At 41.1% G+C, this 22,076-nt stretch overlaps 1 protein-coding gene across 1 annotated transcript in view; it reads right to left on the bottom strand.

Annotated features, from left to right (window-relative positions):
* The window catches only part of CFAP61 (cilia and flagella associated protein 61), a 676,218-nt gene that overhangs the window by 228,010 nt on the left and 426,132 nt on the right, over nucleotides 1-22,076 (bottom strand). The gene's annotated exons all lie outside the window — the stretch shown is intronic.

The following is a 22,076-nucleotide window of genomic DNA, read 5'->3' on the forward strand; positions in this document are numbered from 1 at the left end:
ATGGCAGGTATGTAGCCACTTGTGTTAGGTACCCAGAGAAGCTGGGTTTTATTGCTTGTTGTTATCAGCGCTCATTTGCTTGTTAAGTTACGTACATTATTATAGGATCCGCAGTGATTTTGGTTTGGATCTCTAGGTGCGCTATATAGAATCCGGGGAATGTGCCTGAAGCAATAAAAATGTTTGGGGCAACAATCAGAAATAGCGTCAAACATTTTTAACAGTAGGGGGTCGTTTACAAAGGCGTGGTAGCATTTTTAGTGCACACTAAATGCTAGAGACGTCCATAGGAGTAAGTACGCATTTACATGCCTAACTTTAGGCATACTCAATAAATGGCCGCTTCTAATAACAGTTTAACTGGTCTAGATATATCTCTCACAATTGCCAGTGTCCAGTCAACATTATATATACTGTATTTCTTCACCAACTGTAAACTTCAATATTTATCAAAACAGTCTTCAACAGTCACTATCTTCTTATAGTATTCATATACTTTTATAGAATGCCTCAGTGATGTTCGTCGTCCACCACCCTTACAGGCTTTATGTGGCGACAAACATAAACATCAACCCCCCGAGTCCGACAGAATAATTAAGATAAGTGTAAAAGGTTTCTATAAACTATAGTTTAAATAGCCTGTCAAAGGGAAAATCAGGCTAATGAAGAGGTTGATGTTTATATTTGTCGCCACATAAAGCCTGTAAGGGTGGTGGACGACGAACATCACTGAGGCATTCTATAAAAGTATATGACTACTATAAGAAGATAGTGACTGAGGGCCGTTAGGCATATAAATGCAAGTATTCTGTAACCGACGCATGTAACTGCTAGTCATGCCCCTGACCCACCCATGCCCCTCCCAGGTCCATGCCCCCTTGCAGTTGCGCACTTTGGAATTTGCTTGCAGGGGTTATAGATTACCAACTAGTTGTGTGTAACTGCTAATTACTGCCAATTAGTATAACAGTCTGTGTTTAAATTCATTACCAGAGGAAATTAGATGTACTGATAGTTACTGGATGCTTTGTGTAGAGAGATGTGGTAGCCGTGTTAGTCCACTTTTAAAGGTAATCAATAGAAATAAAACAAAATAAAACATGGAAAAGAAAATAAGATGAGACCTTTTTAATAGGACATAACATAATACATTTTTTGATTAGCTTTCGAGTCATCCACCTTACTCTCCCTGTCTCTCACCTAACCCACTCTCATCCTGTTAGACTGTCACTGAAACGCGTTGATGTTTCACTTATATATACTGTCATCTACCAACATTTGCTTATTTCCGATCTGACGAAGAAGGGATTCCTTCGAAAGCTAATCAAAAAATGTATTGTTATGTCCAATAAAAAAGGTATCATCTTATTTTCTTTTCCATGTTTTATTTCTATGGATATTTTGTAAAGCCTTAAAAGTATGGTTTATGTAAGCTGTTTTGGGTGGTTGTGAAATTATGATTTTTGTGCTTAAATGTGTTGATTTTAATTGGCTTTTATGATGTTTTGTTACTGTTTATATTTTTTTATTATTGCTTTATTGACCCTATTCTACAAATTGCAAGTACAAATTGCAAGTAAACGTATTCTGTAATGCACTATGTCTAAATTCTAATGTGTGCAGGCAAAAAGGGGCATGGCTATGGGTGGGGAAATGGGCATTTCATGGGCGTTCTAAAATTTACACACATAGTTATAGAATATGGCCCTCTGTGCCTAAATCTATGCACCAGGATTTATGCCACATTTTTGTTGGTATAAATGGAGGGGCGTAGTTTTAGGCGCTGGGATATCAACTAGGCGTATTCTATATACTGTGCCTAAATCTAGGCACCAATTATAGAATATCCTTACATAAGTACATAAGTATTGCCAAACTGGGAAAGACCAAAGGTCCATCAAGCCCAGCATCCTGTTTCTAACAGTGGCCAATCCAGGTCACAAATACCTGGCAAGATCTGAAAAAAGTACAAAACATTAATAATGGTCTATGGACTTTTCCTTTAGGAAGCCATCTAAACCTTTTTTAAATTCTGCTGTGCTAACTGCCTTTACCACATTCTCTGGCAACGAATTCCAGAGTTTAATTACACGTTGACTGAAGAATCATTTTCTATGATTCGTTTTAAATTTACTACATTGTAGCTTCATCGCATGCCCCCTAGTCCAAGTATTTTTGGAAAGCATAAACAGACACTTCACATCTGTTTTCACAAATGTTTTCCATGTGGATTTTTTAGGTGCCATATATAGAATCTGGCCCTTTATGCACAGTACCCCTATGGCCTAGATTCAATAAATGGTCCATAAAGTTAGGCACTGGGATGATTCACACTAAGCCAGTATTCTATAAAGAGTGTTCTCCATGGAGCGTCCTTTATAGAATACTAACTTAGTGTGCATTTCGTGCCTAACTTTGAGTGTGAGAATTTACGCCTGCCAAAGGCTGGTGTAAATGCTTGTGCCCAACTACCGTCATTTAGGTGCACAAATCTAAGTACTCCATAATCAAATGCTTAAATCCTGAAAATGCCCCTGACCTGCCCATGTCACTCCCATGGCCACACCCCTTTGGAGTTGCACACTATGGAATTTAGGTGCACATGATACAGAATAGGGCGTAGAGCAGATCCATGATGATAAGTAGTAGTAGTAATTACTGCCAACTAAGTGCTTGTTAACTCCAATTGCTTAACACCTAATTGGCTAATTATTTATGCGTAGATCTGTGATCCATGCCCAAATTTGAATGACCTTTACAGAATCTGTGGGTAGATGTAAATATCTGAAAAGACAGGAAGATTCAGAACAGTAACATTAATTACCTCATCCAACAATGAATCTAACTGGCACCTATCAGCCACAATGCTATATAAAAAAAAAAATCACATAGCACTTAAACCAATCTGATGTAAATTCCAAAATGACTGATTAATCAATGTAGAACAGCATATACTAAAGGAGCTGAAAGAATGGTAAAATGAGGCACATGACTAGAAAACTAGGTAGCATCTGTTTAAACTACCTGTAACGTGATTTTCCTGATGATCTCAAGGCAGTTTACTAAAGCAGCGGCAAGAGCCAGAATAATGGTACAGTGCAAAGAGATGTGAAGCCTGATTGTATACAAGTCTAGGTAGGAAATGGGATGCACAAGTTCCCAAGTATTTTACAAAAGACTCACTAAAGGCATGAGCTAAATCCAAATCCCTTCTTGAATACATAGCCTTTAATTAACTATGTATAATGATGTGGGGGAATGCACATGTAGTTTGTCACGTGTCCAGGGGGAACATCCATTTCACAAAGGGACACATTCAAAAAGAGAGCAGCATCACTTGGCATTTCGAATGTGTAAATGCCAGCATTTACATGCATAAGTTCCATGTTTTACAAAAATGTCTGGGAAAAGTCAGTTCAGGAGCCAAACTATAAGACATCTTTTTGTTGTTGTTGTTTTCAATTTTTGAGGTGGTTTAAATTCCAGAGAGGTAAGCTAGATTGACTGCTTAATCACTCATGCACAATCCATTTCCAAACAAGCAGTTAGCTGACACTTTCACCTGCTTTGGCGCAGGTGTAAATGCCTACATCTAGATTGTTTAAGTATAAGTATTCTGCTGTTGCAACATACATTTCTGGTTAGCCCAACCACACCTCTTTCAAATCTATGCATGCTGTGGATCTAACCTTGTATGTAGCAGTTTTCTAAAGTTGCTATGTATACATTTAGGGCATTGCCACATGTAAATGCTGAACTAGCCATCTACACTGTCGTTCTTCAGGAACTAACAATTGCTGGGTAAGTAATTACCATTTCAGTAAAACTAAGCATCATGAATAGAGTCACACAGTTGGAATTAACTAACAAAAAGGTTGTCCCTATAGATATACCTAGAAAAAAAATGTTGAAAGGTGGAGCTCTACTTACTAAAATGCCTTAATCAGTTACTGAGTGTTAATGTGGTTCAACGCACGTTAAATATTGCAAGTATCTTTACTTTTCATAAGGCCTATGTACTAACTATGTGGTTAACTTGCATTAATGTACATTATTATGCATTTAACACATATCAATCCCCAGATTCTAGAAATGGTGACTAAAGTTGCGTGTGCAAATCAGTGCGCATAGCTGATTTGCATGTACAACTTAATTGCTTAACAAGCTAATCAGCGCCAATAATTGACCACTAACAAGCAATTATCAGCACTAATTAGAATTTAGATGTGCAGCTTTCTATGCGTATTCTGTAAAGTGGTGCTTGCAAATTCTAATGTGTGGATCACAAAAGGGGGCATGACCATGGAAGGAGCATGGGCGAGTCATAGGTGTTCCTGAAAATTACACGCACTGCTACAGAATATGCCTAATCTGCACCTAAATTAGGCAAGGGAACACCAGGTTTTAGTTAGTGTAAGTGGTCACACCTAAATTTTAGGCGTGGGGACAAGCGCTATGTGTATTCTATAAACCACAGCTTACATTAGGTGAGGTTCATAGATTAGTACTAAGTATGTTTCTTTTTCTGCGCTCATTTTTAAAGCACCATTTATAGAATTTGGTCCCAACTGGTTAAATCATGCTAGCAAATAAAGACTTCGGGGCACTTTTACCAAACTGCATTAAAAAGTGGCCTTAGTGTGCCCTTATGTGGGTCATTCCCAATGACAAAGGCCATTTTGACCGCTGGGGTACAAAAGCCGATTTTTGGATTTTTTCAATAATGGCTATGCGCTAATGTTTTGGTATGTATGTTTCTTGTGTATGTTTTAGGTCTTTTCTGTGTTTTTTATGGAGTTCTTTTCATGATGAAAATTTTAGTATATTGTACATACAATTTTAAAGAAACATAAACATTAATGTGTGGTCATTAGCATGTGAGCCCCTACCACCACCTAAACTTGTGCTAATCAGTTAGTGCATGGCAATGTATCTGTGCTAACCAATTAGTGCAGAACACACCCACTCTGCCCTAGACACGCCCCCTGCAACAATAAATGTGTTTTATTTCTTAGCATGTGGGTACCACATGCACCTGGCAAAAATACCACAAGATGCCTCAGTATGACTCACAGTATGCCATTTTTTGCTATTGGTAAGCACACATTAGTGCTTACCACAGCTTTCTAAAGGACTCCTAAGTGTGCTAAGTCCTGGGCTTTTGAAAATACATCCCTGCCATCTGGGTTTAGTAGATTGTTTTTTTAAGGCACTCAGTATGTGGATGTGCCAAGAGGTATGACTGAACTGGGGTAGGGGAGGGAGAAATGGAAAGGAAACACCACCAGCTAATGCAAATGCTAATGCACACTAACCAGCTAGGGGCTAATTATCAAAATGTACATATTCAGCAATGGCCTGACTGCATAACTCTAAACAGATAAGAAGTCAAATGTAATGTTATGCAGATTTTCAGCAGTGGTAAATGTATAAGTGCTACCACTGAAAATCCATGTATAAGTATAACAATTTAAAGTTATACCAAGCATTCATGTGTTTAGTATATGTGCTGCCGAGCATTCATGTGTTTAGAGTCGAATACATAAATTATTCATTCAGTGGCTACATTTCATCACGGAACAGACAAATTTTAACACCACCCTCAGAACATACCATATCAAGCACCTTTGTAAAATGTAAAACTTTGGATTTTTAGTGATTTAAAGATCCAAAAATACAGGTTCATTTGTCATGAATTTTTTAAAATGCAGTTAGTACCGTCACCAACCACCTAACTGCTTTTAAATATTGACCCACAATTATTTTTTTCAAATATTGTGTTTATATGGTGCTGTTGCTGAGTGGGCCTGAATTCAAAGTGGGTGGGTCTCTGCCCACCCGGGCCCACCCATGGTTACGCGACTGGATGAAAGACATGGCTCCTCCAGTAGTATAGCTGCGTGCGTCTGGTAGCGCTATACAAATGCTAATAATAATAATAATAGCTAGAACTGAATTGGTCTGTGATAACATGATTGCATTGGATTGGATTTATTGCTTATAACCTGCCCTTATCCAGGGCAGCGAACAAAAATATATACATAAAATCTGGCAGGGAGGTATGGAACCCTCAGAAAATACAACAGAGGGCAGTGTAAGGTCAAAAAGAAAACTTTATTACTATGTACATGGAAAAAAACAAGCCTGTTTCCTCACAGGTCCAATACTCTTCATTACTCATAACCACAGTTCAGCAACCAAGGGATTCTGAGCCTACCTTGGCAGTCTTCTCTCTTATAAGCACTCAACCCTGGAATTCCTTTATGCATAAGCTTCAGACTTCTCACTCAGCATATAAGGTCTGAGTTAGGTTCACCCTTCTTCCCTGGAACTCCAACAGGTACTATAGCATAAGCCAGATCACCTTGTGAGGATACTTGCCCTAAGGACCTCTCCTGGAGACCTCTTGCCTCGGGGTCTCCCTGATCCACTCTGCTCCAGGGCATTTAAACTCAGCCCTGCCTGAGCCCTGCCCCCTTGACTCACCAGGATTGAGCCACTTACCCTAAGGTGGCTTACTCTTTGCACCCATGAGCCAGCATCCCCTGCTGTAAGGTGGCTTAATTGCAATACAACTGAGTCATATGCAAAGCGCTGATAAGGAAGGCAAAAAGAGACATTGAAAAAAAAGATTGCATTGGAGGCAAAAACACATAGTAAAAACTTTTTTAGGTATATTAGAAGCAAGAAGCTGGCAAAAGAATCAGTTGGGCTGCTAGATGAAAGAGATGTAAAAGGGGCACTCAGGGAAGTCAAGGCCATAGCAGAGAGATTACATGACTTCTTTGCTTCAGTCTTCACTGAGGAAGATTTGGGAGAGATACCGGTGGCAGAAATAGTATTCAAAGCTGACGAGTCAGAGAAACTGAATGAAATCTCTGAAAATCTGGAAGATGTAATGGTTCACTTTGACAAATTGAAGAGTAGCAAATCAAAGTATAGAATTGAAAAATGAACTTGCAGAACTATTGTTAACAATATGCAATTTATCTTTAAAATCAAGCATGGTACAGGAAGATTGGAGGGTGGCCAATGTAACGCCGATTTTTAAAAAAGATTCCAGAGATGATCCAGGAAATTATAGACCAGTGAGCCTGACGACAAGGCAGGGCAAAATAGTAGAGACTATTATAAAGAACAAAATTACAGAGCATATTCAAAAGCATGGATTAATGAGACACAGCCAATATGGATTTAGTGAAGGGAATATATGGATAAAGGTGAGCCGGTTGATTGTGTATCTGGATTTTGAAAAGGCATTTGACAAACTACCTCATGAAAGACTCCAGAGGAAATTGGAGAGTCATGGCATAGGAGGCAGTGTTCTATTGTGGATGAAAAACTGGTTAAAAGATCCAAGATGGCGCAGGTGAACAGATGTGCGTTCTGAGAGCTCCTCTACCTTTAGTGTTTTTTGGCGATTCGGCGCGTCCCCTAAGGAATGGGGAAAAGAAAGGGGAAAACCAGGACCCCTGCCTCCTCGGGACTGGTTGGGAACCCCACCTTACACCAACCTACCCTGGAGATGTACGGAGTCCGGGCGCCGGCGACCCCAACACTTACCTCAGCTGCGCAAACATCCACAAACAGCAGTAGCGAGGGAGTGACTCTCAGCCCTCCCCTGCCAGGTTCAACCCTGCTACAACCCGGAAGCAGTGGTGTGATAGAGAGCGGCCACATGAAGACATCCAAAGTGGGCTTAGTCGGTCATGTGCTCGGAGGAGTCCCTTCCACTGCAGTTCTCTCTGGAGGAACATCATTCGGGGATTTGAGATCAACCTCGACGCCAGTGCAGTCCAGAGAAGGTACCTCCAGGGGAGTTTGTAGCCCGGTAAGACCTATGGTTGTTACAATGGATACTCTCTGGGACGCCATTCAGGGGGTAAACTCATCTTTAAGAAGAATATCAGAGTCCCTTCAGGGAGAGACTCTGGAACTTAAGAATAACTTTTTGCAATTATCTAGTAAAGTTGAAGGTTATAAAAACGATCTAAAAAAAAAGTTGAGACTGAATTAGAATCTTCTAAAGAAGTTGCAACAGCACTAATTAAAGAGAAAAATGTGTTTGCTAGAAAAATGGAGGCTCTTGAGAATCAACTCAGGAGGAACAATTTGAGATTTTTGAATTTCCCAGTATCTACATTTATCTCTCCATTAGAGCTGACAAAGAAGTACTTTTCCGAAGTTCTGGGTTTCACAAATGATAATTATCCACCAATTACTAAAGTTTACTATATAAAAGGGCAAAAAGTACATGAACGATTACCTAAAGAAACTTTAAATATTACGGACGTTTTGGAAACATCTGTGGAAACAGAAAGAGCAACTTTGTTAGTTTCCTTCGCCTTTGAACTAGATAAGATTAATGTTCTACGTTTATATTTTCGTCACATGAATGAAGTATTCCTGGGGGGAAAGATAAGCATTTTTCCTGATTTGTCTAAAGAAACTCAGCTAAGGAGGAAAGAACTCTTGGCTTTAAAGCCAAGAGTCATAGCCCTAGGGGCATCCTTCTTTATTAAGTTTCCATGTAAATGTTTAATTTCTTATGAAACAAATAATTATGTCTTTACTGATCCCAAGAAACTTCAAGAATTTGTAATTGCTAAAGAAAGTATGAGAAACCCTCCTGTGTAATCTATCAGATTTACTACTGCTGTCTGATTGTATTGTTGGGATAGCTTCTGTTCTAGGATAATTATTTAGTTTAGTTATTATTATTAAGATTATTTCCTAACTCTTGGATCTCACATGTTGTGGCCTAAGAATTATTGTACATTTCTTTATATATTTGTTTTTCTTATTTGATTGGTTAATTCTCAGAGATTTCTGACTATTGTGTTCATTTATGGATGTTATAAAATAATTAATAAAGAAATTTAAATAATAAAAAAAAACTGGTTAAAAGATAAAAAACAGAAAGTAGTGTTAAATGGCCAGTATTCTCAATGGAGAAGGGTAGATAGTGGGGTTCTGCAGAGGTCTGTACTGGGACTGCTGCTTTTTAACATATTTCTAAATGACATAGAGATGGGAGTAACTAGTGAGATAATTAAATTTGATGAAAACACAAAGTTATTCAAAGTTGTGAAAAATTACAAGAGGACCTTACGAGACTGGGCATCCAAATGGCAGAAGACATTTAATGAGAGTAAGTGCAAAGTGATGCATGTAGGAAAGAGGAACCCGAACTATAGCTACGTGGTGCAAGGTTCCACATTAGGAGTCACCAAACAGGAAAGGGATCTAGGTGTCATCATTGATGATATGTTGAAACCCTCTGCTCAGTGTGCGGCAACTGCTAAGAACAAATAGAATGTTAAGTATTATTAAGAAAAGAAATGGAAAACAAAAATGAGGACATTATAATGCCTTTGTATCGCTCAATGGTGCGACTGCACCTCAGATACTGTGTGCAATTCTGGTCACCGCATCTCAAAAAAGATATAGTGGAATTAGAAAAGGACAGAGAAGGGTGACGAAAATGATAAAGGGGATGGGACGACTTCCCTATGAGGAAAGGCTAAAGCGGCTAGGGTTTTTCAGCTTGGAGAAAAGACGGCTGAGGAAAGATATGATAGAGGTCTATAAAATAATTAGTGGAGTAGAATGGGTAGATGTGAATCGCTTGTTTACTCTTTTCAAAAATACTTGGACTAGGGGGCACGCAATGAAAGTACAAAGAGGTAAACTTAAAACAAATCAGAGAAAATATTTCCTCACTCAGTCTATAATTAAACTCCGGAATTTGTTGCCAGAGAAAGTGGTAAAAGCAGTTAGCTTAGTGGGGTTTAAAAAAGATTTGGATAGCTTCCTAAAACAAAAGTTCATAAGCCATTATTAAGAATGATGGAGAAATCCAGTTTATTTCTAGGATAAGTAGCATAAAGTGTATTGTACTGTTCTGGGATCTTGCCAGGTACTTGTAACCTGGATTGGCAACTGTTGGAAACAGGATGCTGGGCTTGATGGATCTTCGGTCTGTCCCAGTATGGCAACACTTATGTATTTCTGTAGGGTACTCTTTACTATACCACCTACTCCCTCACATACCCTTCCCCTCAGCTCACACCTCATAAGCTGAGCTCCAGCCATAACTAGGCGCACCCCCCCTATAAGCACCCAGGACCCCCAGAACCACTAGGAATCCAAGAGATTGCCACAGGGCCACAACCATCCCAGTCATGCCATGTCTTCCTCATTAACATGTGAACAGAGCAAGGTAAACACAGCAACCACTGCCCTGTCACACCAATGGCCACAAACTGTTCAAATCCCCATCACAGGGACCTTCAGTCCAGTAGAAAACAGCTGGACTGGAGCTGCATTCATAGGCTGCGTTGCCATCCTTCTATCCAGTGGGCACCAGCAATCTTCATCTCGGAACCGCTTATCATCTCCGGAAGACAGCATTTCCTCCAACACAGGCACAACACTAGATTAGTCTATCACTTGAGCTTTTCTCCTCTGCAATAGGCTGATACTCTTTCCTCTGGGGTTTCCAACAACCCCCACAACTGGGTCCTAATGAGCAACCAGGCTTGACTCTGAAATCTCCTGATTCCTTGACGTATCCACAACTGGGAAAAGGAAGAAGAATATAAGCCTCAAGAATCATCTTAGACAGCCCAGCTTCCATTTGAGGTGTCTCGATACCTTCCATATCCACGACACTCTACTCCTGGTTTTAGGCTTCCCCCTTTGAGGGACCCTTCCACATGCTGGGCCTCCCTTACTCCAGGTACTGTTCATGTTCACAAGGGAAAGGCCTTGGTGGGTCAACTGACTTTCGTCTCTGAGGTTACCATCCCCCTAACGCAGGGATCAGATTCAATAGCTCCTCTGTAGGACTGGCGGATGGGTTCCCATTTCCTCATCTGTGCATCCCATTCCTTCTGTAGTACTTTCTTTCAGGCTACTTTCTCCTCCTCGGGAGACTTCACATTCCTCCGGACAGGAATTACTTCCATAATCCATAGATATGGACTCCGTCTCATCTTTGTCCAATGTATGTACATCCTGGTTTCTAGGTGCAGGGAAAAACTGAACCACAAAACCCAGTGGGCAGCCACTCCTTGAGAATTCCACTGTGGAACTGTACAGGGATTTTATACTTCTCTCCAAAAATTCATATTTGAATCCCATTTGACCATGATCTCTGAGTGTACTTCCTACTGTTACGCTTTGATTGGCATCTAATTCTGGAGCAGGGGCCAGAATGTTCCATCTGCAACTGCAATAAGAAAACATTTGGCAGCTAGCTACAAATAATTACAATATACATTGTACATACATTTAATGACAATTCACCTCATAGAGTAAATACAGTACAGTCCGAATTATCTGACCTTTGCTAATCTGACCATCCAACAGATGTCTGTCCCCCCCCCTCCCCGGTGGCATTATTGCGCAATTTCTTTGCCTGTTTTCTGACTTCCCACGCTGCTGGTTAGTGTTAACAATACTGTATTTTAAATATGCCTGTTCTTTATGCATAAAACATGTTTTCTGTGAAATTTTTAAGGAGTTATCATTGTTTTCTGTATTATCTGACTTTTCACTTATCCAACAACAGCTCGGTCCCATTTACGTTGGATAATCGAGACTGTACTGTATATTTTTTCTATGTGTATTATGATTTGTTTTAACATACACAGAAATAGACAAATACTGAAGCTGAGCCAACAGAAATAAACCAAAATGGGTTACTATCTGGGCATTTTGCCAATAGCAACCCCTGTAGCAACTTCAACCTAAACTTAAAGTACTGACAAAAAAATTATACTTTGTTAATGTGTGGACAAAATTCCATATAACAAGCTTGCAAATGTTATCAATAGAGGCCAACCAGAGGTTGGCTGCCATCACCCAAACAGCATGGGTTTTGACAGCCCCTTCAGATTCAAATCTGCCAAGGTATAACAACGAGAGACACAATCTGTCAACCAACTGGAAGCTGAATGTTTACCCCTAAGGGTTTTAGTTTGCTCCCTTACAGATGATGATGGATAAATGTTGGAAGGACAGTTAGCTGTCCATTAAACAACACATTGGATAGAAAGTTGGTCAGCTACTAGAACTTAGAGCTTACTGACTTAGTCAACTGAAGTAAACAAGAACACAAATATAGCCTTTCACCTCAAAGGGACTTCCATCAGATGGATAAGTACTATGTTGACATTCCATGCAAGGGGGCATGGTATGAATGGGCCTATGGCGGAACTAGAGCAAAATGAAAATAGATGTACATTCACCATTTCAGAAGGGGGGGGGGGCTTGTGTATGATCCCAGAGATCAACATTGGGAGTTGGGGTTGTGTAGGCTGACAGCTAACACATGGGGTGAGTACTGTGCACTAGCTGTTATAACTGCCGATGGCGCAGGTGCCTTCATAGAGGTTTTGTTAGTGCAGCTGTGCTATAGGCAGTCTGCTAGAACAGGAATAGCCCCAACAAATAGGACAACCAACATCCTCTAGATCTCCCTCCCCCCTCTCTCATTGTCCCAATGACAGCACCCTAATCTCTCCACTTCCCAAACAGAGCACCCTAATCCCACAGTCTCACAGTTCTACCACAAAGGGTCAACCTAAAGGTGAATTGCATCCTAGGGTGTCTAGAGGGTCTAGGAGGTAGGAGGAGGTTGGGTTTGGGTAAGTGGGAGGGCACTTGCAGTGGCAGGAAGAGATCAGAGGCAGATCTGGGGATGCTCAAAGAGGGGGACTGGATGTGCTTTGGGTGGGGTGGAGGCATCTGGGTGCTTTGATTGGGGTAGGATTGGAGAGATGAGGGTGCTCTGATCGGGAGGAGAAGGGGAAATCAGGATTTGCTGCAGTGTGTGTCAGTGTTTGGCACTACAATGTCTGTGGTCTAAAATCCCCAGATAAATGCTGAAGTGTCAAACCTGACATATATATATATATATATATATGGCGGGGTGGTTACCATCGATTTTCTCATCTGCTTTTTTAAAATGGGTCCTCCCACTGGACATAGAGGGATATTCATGCAGACAGGTGTCTTAAAAAGCGATCTATGTCAGCAGACCCTTTTCTAAAATATATGTGGAACTGTGGATGTTCCAACCTGGACATCTCAATTCTGGTTTGTGCGATCTTTCCAAAATGCAGTTTCATATGTTATGTGTGTGAGTCCCACACACGTGCTACCCAGGCTCTGCCTCTGTGTACGCCTACCTGCAAAGTATATGCTATCTAAGATAGGCACATAGTGCTTAGGTGGGATTTGGGCATTAATGCCCGTATATGCACACAAATGCAGATATATGTCATTATTCTAATCATATATGCCTATAATTGGCGTGTAATGCTAGCACCTAATTTGTAGAATTACCCCTAATGAGAGTAATTTTATAACAGATCTAGCTTGGGAAATTCGTAAGCACCTTGTTTAAGCCTATTTCATAAAGACACATCTTTGTGTCTATATACAATTGCCTTAAAAATAATCATGATAAAAATGCAGCCATGTACACTTACATCTGCTCGGAAGCTGAAGTACATGTTAGATGTGTATTTTATAACCTACACGAATACTTTGCAACTCTGCCCAGGCTCATTCAAACTGCTCCTTTAACATACCTATACCTGGGGTGCATAAAAGTACCTGCTTCTTGTCAACGCACTCACTTTTATGTACAGGTAATTTTATAAGAGGGACTTTATGCACATATAAAGGCATATACACACAAAAAAATCCTTTATAAAATTATTTGTTTTATAAGCCTGTACATACTATTATAAAACAAATTAAGCAAGCAACCTTTCAACTATCACTATCACTAAATCAATGTAATTCAAATATTGTCAGGCTGTCCACTAGCTACACAGATGGCCAAATTGCAACCAGCCACTGAGACACATATAGGGCAGTTTTCTAACTTGGTACCTACATTTACATGCCCCTTGTGCATGTAAATGTACAGAATCCTAGCACTTACACACTTAAGTGAACACGTATCTGCAAAAGTGCCAGAAGGAGCCTAAACACTACATAGTAACAACGTACATAAATGGCATAGCACGGATAGAGCTCTCACTTATACACATAATTTACAGAATACTCTTTAAAAAAATTCCAAAGGTGTCAACATTCAACCGGCGGTGGTGAGTATTTTGCTGACCACCGCTGGTGCTATTGCCCAGTATTCAATACCAGGCCATTTCTTGACTTTGGCATTGAATCTCTGGTTTATGCAGAGCTGGCTAACACATAGACGATCAAATTGATATTCAAAATTTAACTGGCCATAGGTTAGAGCATAAAAGACAGGACTGTGTTTTATGCGGTCCCATTTATGCAGTTACCCTGGTTGGTTAAGTGTTGAACGTCAGCACTTAAGCGGCCAAGCACCATCTCTGCCCCCAGAACTCCCTCAAAATAGCCAGTTTTCACTTAGGCACTAACCACTAATTTTCAGAAGCGATAACCAGTTAAGTGCCACTGAAAGTCAGCAGATAGCCCTGAACGTACAATGTGAAGGGGCATTTTCAGTATGATGTCTAAATCTGATTTTGGACGTTTTGCTGGAAACCTTCAAAAATCAAGTGTCAAACATAGTGATTTTTGAACAAGAAAAACATCTATCTTTTTGTATTGAAAATAGCCATTTCCTAGATGTTTTGTAGATGTTTGTGCTCAGTGTGTTTTTCTTTTGTGACCTTTTAAAAAAAAAAATCCAAGGGAAAAATGCACATGTCTGTGTGGCCAGCACTGTTTGTAGACTGGCCACACAGACATCCCAGCAGAGCACTGGGGCACCCTAGATGCTGCAGTGAACTTCACATAAAAGGTCCCAGGTACACATCTCACCATTACCCCCTTATATTGTATGGGGAGCCCTCCAAAACCCACCAAAAACCTACTTTACCCAATTGTATACTACTACAATAGCCCTTATGTTTGCAAGTATCACCTGTATGTGGGTACAGTAGGTTATTGGTGGGGTTGGGCGGGGGTAAAACAGCATACAACCAATTATACAAACAAAAAAAGCAACACTGGGCCTTCAAGACTAGGACAACAGGAGTACTTTATTGACATGTGACCCGACACGGGCCGTGTTTCGGCGTCAAATGACGCCTGCCTCAGGGGTCAAAATTATATTTCTGCAGTGGATAAATTGTGTAGGCCAAATGCCTCAACACATTAAGGTGTTATTATAGAAAATATTCGCTACAATGCGAAAAAGTGGGCTCTTGCACAAATAGCCAATTTTGTTTTGTATACTTGGGTTTGGGAGGGCTCACACTTTCCACCACAAATGTAACAGTTAGGTTGGAATATGGGCATGGGTCCCCTTCCTTACAGAGCACTGCACTGCACAGACCACTAGGATAATCCAGGGATCTGTTTGCTGCTCTAAATGACTAGCCATAACATCTAAAGCTGTCATAAACATCTAACTTTTAGCCCTGGACATTTTTGATTTGTTCCATTATAGAAGAAAAACATCCAAGTTTTGGGAACACCTATATCCCGCCCCCAACATACCCCCAATACATCCCCTTGTGATTTGGATGCACTGCATACGAGCTGCATAGAAAAACATCTTTAAATGGGTTTCTAAAATAGCGATTTGGATGTTTTGTATAAAACAAGTCTACCTGCCACTTTTTGGAAGTTTTACTGTTTCGAAAATGAGACCCTTAATGGTCAGCGGCCATTTCTGGCTGGTTAAGTTGTTTTGAATATTGAACAGAAAGTTTACATAAGAGAATAGTTTGACAAAAGATATGGAATTCAATTAAACAGTCAAAGATCAGAGAAAAAATAAATAAAGAAAGTGATAACAGCACAACGGAATTTATTAAATCACAGTAATACTAAAAGAGAAAGCCAGCATCAGAAACAAGTTATTGTATTCCAAACTTACAACAGTAAAAGTATTCATTATTTTAATTGTCTATTGCCTATGTTTGACTTATTCTTGTTGTACACCTTAAGTGAATTCCTTCGAAAAGGCGGTAAATAAAACCTAATAGATAATTACATAAGTAAATAAATATAAATTTTTTGAATTGCATTTTTTTCTGGAAAGTAGATGGATTTTGAGTTCAGGATCTTGCTCTTTGCTGTGCCACTGAGTTTATTGTAAGATTTTCTCTGGTACTGGTTTCTCAGCCCCTCTCTATGTGAACTATATTTTGTAATTCTGTATGTTTTCTTTCTTCTCTGATTTATTTTTAAGTTTAAAATTCAGAACTAGCCAGCTCATCTATAATTTTATAAATCATGTAAAAATATTTAAACAGAATCCAAAGAGATGTCTTGAAGACTGGCAAAACGTAATTGCTATGTCAAATACCAGTAATTAGACAAGCTGCAGCATTTTGTGTCAAATGTAATATTTAAATATAAACTGCAAGCAAACCCCTATATACCATATTACAGTAGTCAAAGTAGGGGTTAACAGTTTAACTACCATACAAAAAAAAATCTCTTTGGTTCCAAAAAAACTGGAAACGCTGAACTAAGCGGAGCTTTAAAAAAAACATATTAGGCAATATGGGCTGATATTCAGAGGATTTATTTATTTATTTACTTACTTATTTATTTGTAACATTTGTATCCCACATTTCCCCACCCATTAGCAGGCTCAATGTGGCTTACAAAATACCGTAAAGGTGAACGCCAAGTCCGGTAAGGGTAAACAAATATAGATTGAAATAGGGGTTAGGTAAGGTTAGGGTATAAGGTACAATAAGGGTCAACGATAATAAGGAATATATAATGTCCAATATGATCTAAGGTTATGTGGTGTTGCAGAGTTGAAGCATTTACGTAGGGTCAGTGTGATAGGCCTTGCAAAACAGGTAACATAGTAACATAGTAGATGACGGCAGAAAAAGACCTGCACGGTCCATCCAGTCTGCCCAACAAGACAACTCATGTGTGCTACTTTTGTGTATACCCTACTTTGATTTGTACCTGTGCTCTTCAGGGCACAGACCGTATAAGTCTGCCCAGCACTAGCCCCGCCTCCCAACCACCGGCTCTGGCATAGACCGTATAAGTCTGCCCAGCACTATCCCCGCCTCCCACCACCGGCTCTGGCACAGACCGTATAAGTCTGCCCAGCGCTATCCCTGCCTCCCAACCTCCAGTCCCGCCTCCCACCACTGGCTCTGGCACAGACCGTATAAGTCTGCCCCGCACTATCCCCGCCTGCCAACCTCCAGCCCCGCCTCCCACTACCGGCTCTGCTATCCAATCTCGGTTAAGCTCCTGAGGATCCTTTCCTTCTGAACAGGATTCCTTTATGTTTATCCCACGCATGTTTGAATTCCGTTACCGTTTTCCTCTCCACCACCTCCCGCGGGAGGGCATTCCAAGCATCCACCACTCTCTCCGTGAAGAAATACTTCCTGACATTTTTCTTGAGTCTGCCCCCCTTCAATCTCATTTCATGTCCTCTCGTTCTACCGCCTTCGTATCTCCGGAAAAGGTTCGTTTGCGGATTAATGCCTTTCAAATATTTGAACGTCTGTATCATATCACCCCTGTTTCTCCTTTCCTCCAGGGTATACATGTTCAGGTCAGCAAGTCTCTCCTCATACGTCTTGTTACGCAAATCCCATACCATTCTCGTAGCTTTTCTTTGCACCGCTTCGATTCTTTTTACATCCTTAGCAAGATACGGCCTCCAAAACTGAACACAATACTCTAGATGGGGCCTCACCAACGACTTATACAGAGGCATCAACACCCCCTTTCTTCTGCTGGTCACACCTCTCTCTATACAGCCCTACAACCTTCTAGATACAGCCACCGCCTTGTCACACTGTTTCGTCACCTTCAAATCCTCAGATACTATCACCCCAAGGTCCCTCTCCCCGTCTGAACCTATCAGACTCTCGCCACCTAACACATACGTCTCCCGTGTAAGTCTTTAATGATCTCCTGAAGTTAAGATGGTTGTAAATTTATGCTCCTAACTTTGGTTTTTGCTTTTTTTTTTTTTTTACTAAGGTGCGCTAGCATTTTTGGTGTGAGCTAAAAATGCTAGCGCACCATAGTAAAAGACCCCCTTTGAGAGTTGTGCTCATAAATTGACCTCTTTGAAAATTTATTAGGGCCGAGTGGATAAATTTGTATTCAAAATTTCATTAAGGTGTAATTATTCAAAGCAATTTAAATGACTAGAAGAGGCTCCTGACTGTTTAAACCACTTGTGCAGGGCTATCTAGGGATATTCAGTGGCACTTAGCCAGATAGTACCATGAATATCCCCTCTAACCACCCATAACTGAAACCAGCTAATTTGGGGTAGTCTGGGAATGGATTTAAGGCAGAGTGGAAACTTAGCTGTTTAGCAGCGATTTTCAGTCCGTTAACTGGCTGAGTACTTGCATGAAGTTAGGACAGATAAAAGGCTGTCCTAACTTTGGGGTTCTTTTACCAAACTGCGGGAAAAAAGGCCTTGCGCTAGCAATGGGGGCCATTTTTTCTACGTGCCAGTGCCCTTTTTAGCACAGCGGGTAAAAAAGCCCCCAGACACACATGACCAAGCGGTAAGAGAACTCAGCAGCAGGGAGCCCTTACCATGCAGAGATGCCTGATTACCACGGGGTTATCGCCGCACAAGCCATTTCCAGGGGTTTCTTTCTCCCCCAGAAATGGCACGCACTCAGGGTGGGACTATTGTCGGCGGTCGCATTCAGCTGGTGGTAATCCCGGAAGAGCGAGCGGTAAGCCCGTGTTGGGCTTACCACCGATCTGTAAAAGGGCCCCTCTATGAAAGAAACTAACTAAGCACCGGTCTGAATATTGGCTGGTGCTGGGATAACTTCCAGGACCTGGCCAAATGTGTTTCCATCCCCCTTCCTCCCTCCCCCCCCCCCCCCCCGAAGCACAAAGTCTCCCTTCTGATCCCCCTCCATCCCTCTCCCTGACAAGGCATGAACCCCATTCCAGCCCCCCCTAGGTCTATACCCCATCCCAACCCCATCACTCAGGATAGCCCCCTAAAGTTCCTGGTTGTCCAGTGAGGGCAATGGGGCAGGAGTGAACACTACTCACTTTTTCCTCTAAAAAATAACTGCCACAAGAAGTATTACTTCTCCTGCCCAGTTAAACCCTTTTGAATATTGACCCCCTCCCCCTTTGAGTAGCACTAGTAAATTTTCAAACAGGCCAATTTATGAGTATAACTTTCAAAGTTAGGAGCATAAATCCTTTGAATATCAGGCCCTTTGTGCTCTATTCTCTATTCCTTTCCAGGTTGAGTATTAGGGTTACCATTTGGCTCCAGAAAAAGGAGACAAAATATTATGAGAAATTAGGAAACTTGAAATATTCAAAACCACAAAATTTTCCTCCTAATACATAAAGAGACACTAATCACTATCACTCTGAAAAAATGGAGGAAAGGAGGATAGATTGAACCAGTCCGGGTATTACTTCCATTGAAAGCAAAGGAAGTAAAACCTGGACTGGCTCACTCAGGAACTCAATGAAAGGAATTCTGCTTGTAAAATACAATTTCAGAGACACTTCTTGCAAAGACTTTCAAATAATGCTGTGAAAGATGCACTTTTAAGATAAACCTCATACATGCTTATATATCCATTTATGCTAGTATTCTATAAAGGAAAGTCAGTACCTATATTCCTTTACAGAATACACATAGGTGCCCTCTAGGCATTTAAATCTAGGTGCCCTCTCCTGGCCTTTTAAGTCACTTTGAATATCAACCCCATACCTTATAAAATCCAAATGTAAATTGTGACTCTGAGGGAGATATGATAGAGGTCTATAAAATAATGAGTGGAGTTGATGTGAAGCGTCTGTTCACGCTTTCCAAAAATACTAGGACTAGGGGGCATGCGGTGAAGCTACAATGTAGTAAATTTAAAACGAATCTGAGAAAATATTTCTTCGCTCAACATGTAATTAAACTCTGGTATTCATTGCCGGAGAATGTGATAAAGGCGGTTAGCTTAGCAGAGTTTAAAAAAGGTTTGGACAGCATCCTAAAGGAAAAGTCCATAGACCATTATTAAATTGGACTTGGGGAAAATCCACTATTTCTGGGATAAGCAGTATAAAATGTTTTGTACTTTTTTGGGATCTTGCCAGGTATTTGTGACCTGGATTGGCCACCGTTGGAAACAGGATGCTGGGCTTGATGGACCTTTGGTCTGTCCCAGTATGGCAATACTTATGTACTTACAGTGGGGGAAATAAGTATTTGATCCCTTGCTGATTTTGTAAGTTTGCCCACTGACAAAGACATGAGCAGCCCATAATTGAAGGGTAGGTTATTGGTAACAGTGAGAGATAGCACATCACAAATTAAATCCGGAAAATCACATTGTGGAAAGTATATGAATTTATTTGCATTCTGCAGAGGGAAATAAGTATTTGATCCCCCACCAACCAGTAAGAGATCTGGCCCCTACAGACCAGGTAGATGCTCCAAATCAACTCGTTACCTGCATGACAGACAGCTGTCGGCAATGGTCACCTGTATGAAAGACACCTGTCCACAGACTCAGTGAATCAGTCAGACTCTAACCTCTACAAAATGGCCAAGAGCAAGGAGCTGTCTAAGGATGTCAGGGACAAGATCATACACCTGCACAAGGCTGGAATGGGCTACAAAACGATCAGTAAGACGCTGGGCGAGAAGGAGACAACTGTTGGTGCCATAGTAAGAAAATGGAAGAAGTACAAAATGACTGTCAATCGACAAAGATCTGGGGCTCCACGCAAAATCTCACCTCGTGGGGTATCCTTGATCATGAGGAAGGTTAGAAATCAGCCTACAACTACAAGGGGGGAACTTGTCAATGATCTCAAGGCAGCTGGGACCACTGTCACCACGAAAACCATTGGTAACACATTACGACATAACGGATTGCAATCCTGCAGTGCCCGCAAGGTCCCCCTGCTCCGGAAGGCACATGTGACGGCCCGTCTGAAGTTTGCCAGTGAACACCTGGATGATGCCGAGAGTGATTGGGAGAAGGTGCTGTGGTCAGATGAGACAAAAATTGAGCTCTTTGGCATGAACTCAACTCGCCGTGTTTGGAGGAAGAGAAATGCTGCCTATGACCCAAAGAACACCGTCCCCACTGTCAAGCATGGAGGTGGAAATGTTATGTTTTGGGGGTGTTTCTCTGCTAAGGGCACAGGACTACTTCACCGCATCAATGGGAGAATGGATGGGGCCATGTACCGTACAATTCTGAGTGACAACCTCCTTCCCTCCGCCAGGGCCTTAAAAATGGGTCGTGGCTGGGTCTTCCAGCACGACAATGACCCAAAACATACAGCCAAGGCAACAAAGGAGTGGCTCAGGAAGAAGCACATTAGGGTCATGGAGTGGCCTAGCCAGTCACCAGACCTTAATCCCATTGAAAACTTATGGAGGGAGCTGAAGCTGCGAGTTGCCAAGCGACAGCCCAGAACTCTTAATGATTTAGAGATGATCTGCAAAGAGGAGTGGACCAAAATTCCTCCTGACATGTGTGCAAACCTCATCATCAACTACAGAAGACGTCTGACCGCTGTGCTTGCCAACAAGGGTTTTGCCACCAAGTATTAGGTCTTCTTTGCCAGAGGGATTAAATACTTATTTCCCTCTGCAGAATGCAAATAAATTCATATACTTTCCACAATGTGATTTTCCGGATTTAATTTGTGATGTGCTATCTCTCACTGTTACCAATAACCTACCCTTCAATTATGGGCTGCTCATGTCTTTGTCAGTGGGCAAACTTACAAAATCAGCAAGGGATCAAATACTTATTTCCCCCACTGTATGCCCATGCTCCACCCTAACTCCTCCCCTGAGCATGACTACTATAAAAGTACACGCCTATTTATGCATCTAAACCAGCATTTTAGAGGGTAACAAGGCTTGCCCCATCCTTGGCCACCTTTAAATCTAGACTGAAAGCCCACCTCTTTAACATTGCTTTTGACTCGTAACCACTTGTAACCACTTGCCTCCACCTACCCTCCTCTCTTCCTTCCCGTACACATTAATTGATTTGATTTGCTTACTTTATTTTTTGTCTATTAGATTGTAAGCTCTTTGAGCAGGAACT

The sequence above is a fragment of the Microcaecilia unicolor genome, chromosome 3 (assembly GCF_901765095.1).
Source record: "Microcaecilia unicolor chromosome 3, aMicUni1.1, whole genome shotgun sequence".
Lineage (NCBI taxonomy): Eukaryota > Metazoa > Chordata > Amphibia > Gymnophiona > Siphonopidae > Microcaecilia > Microcaecilia unicolor.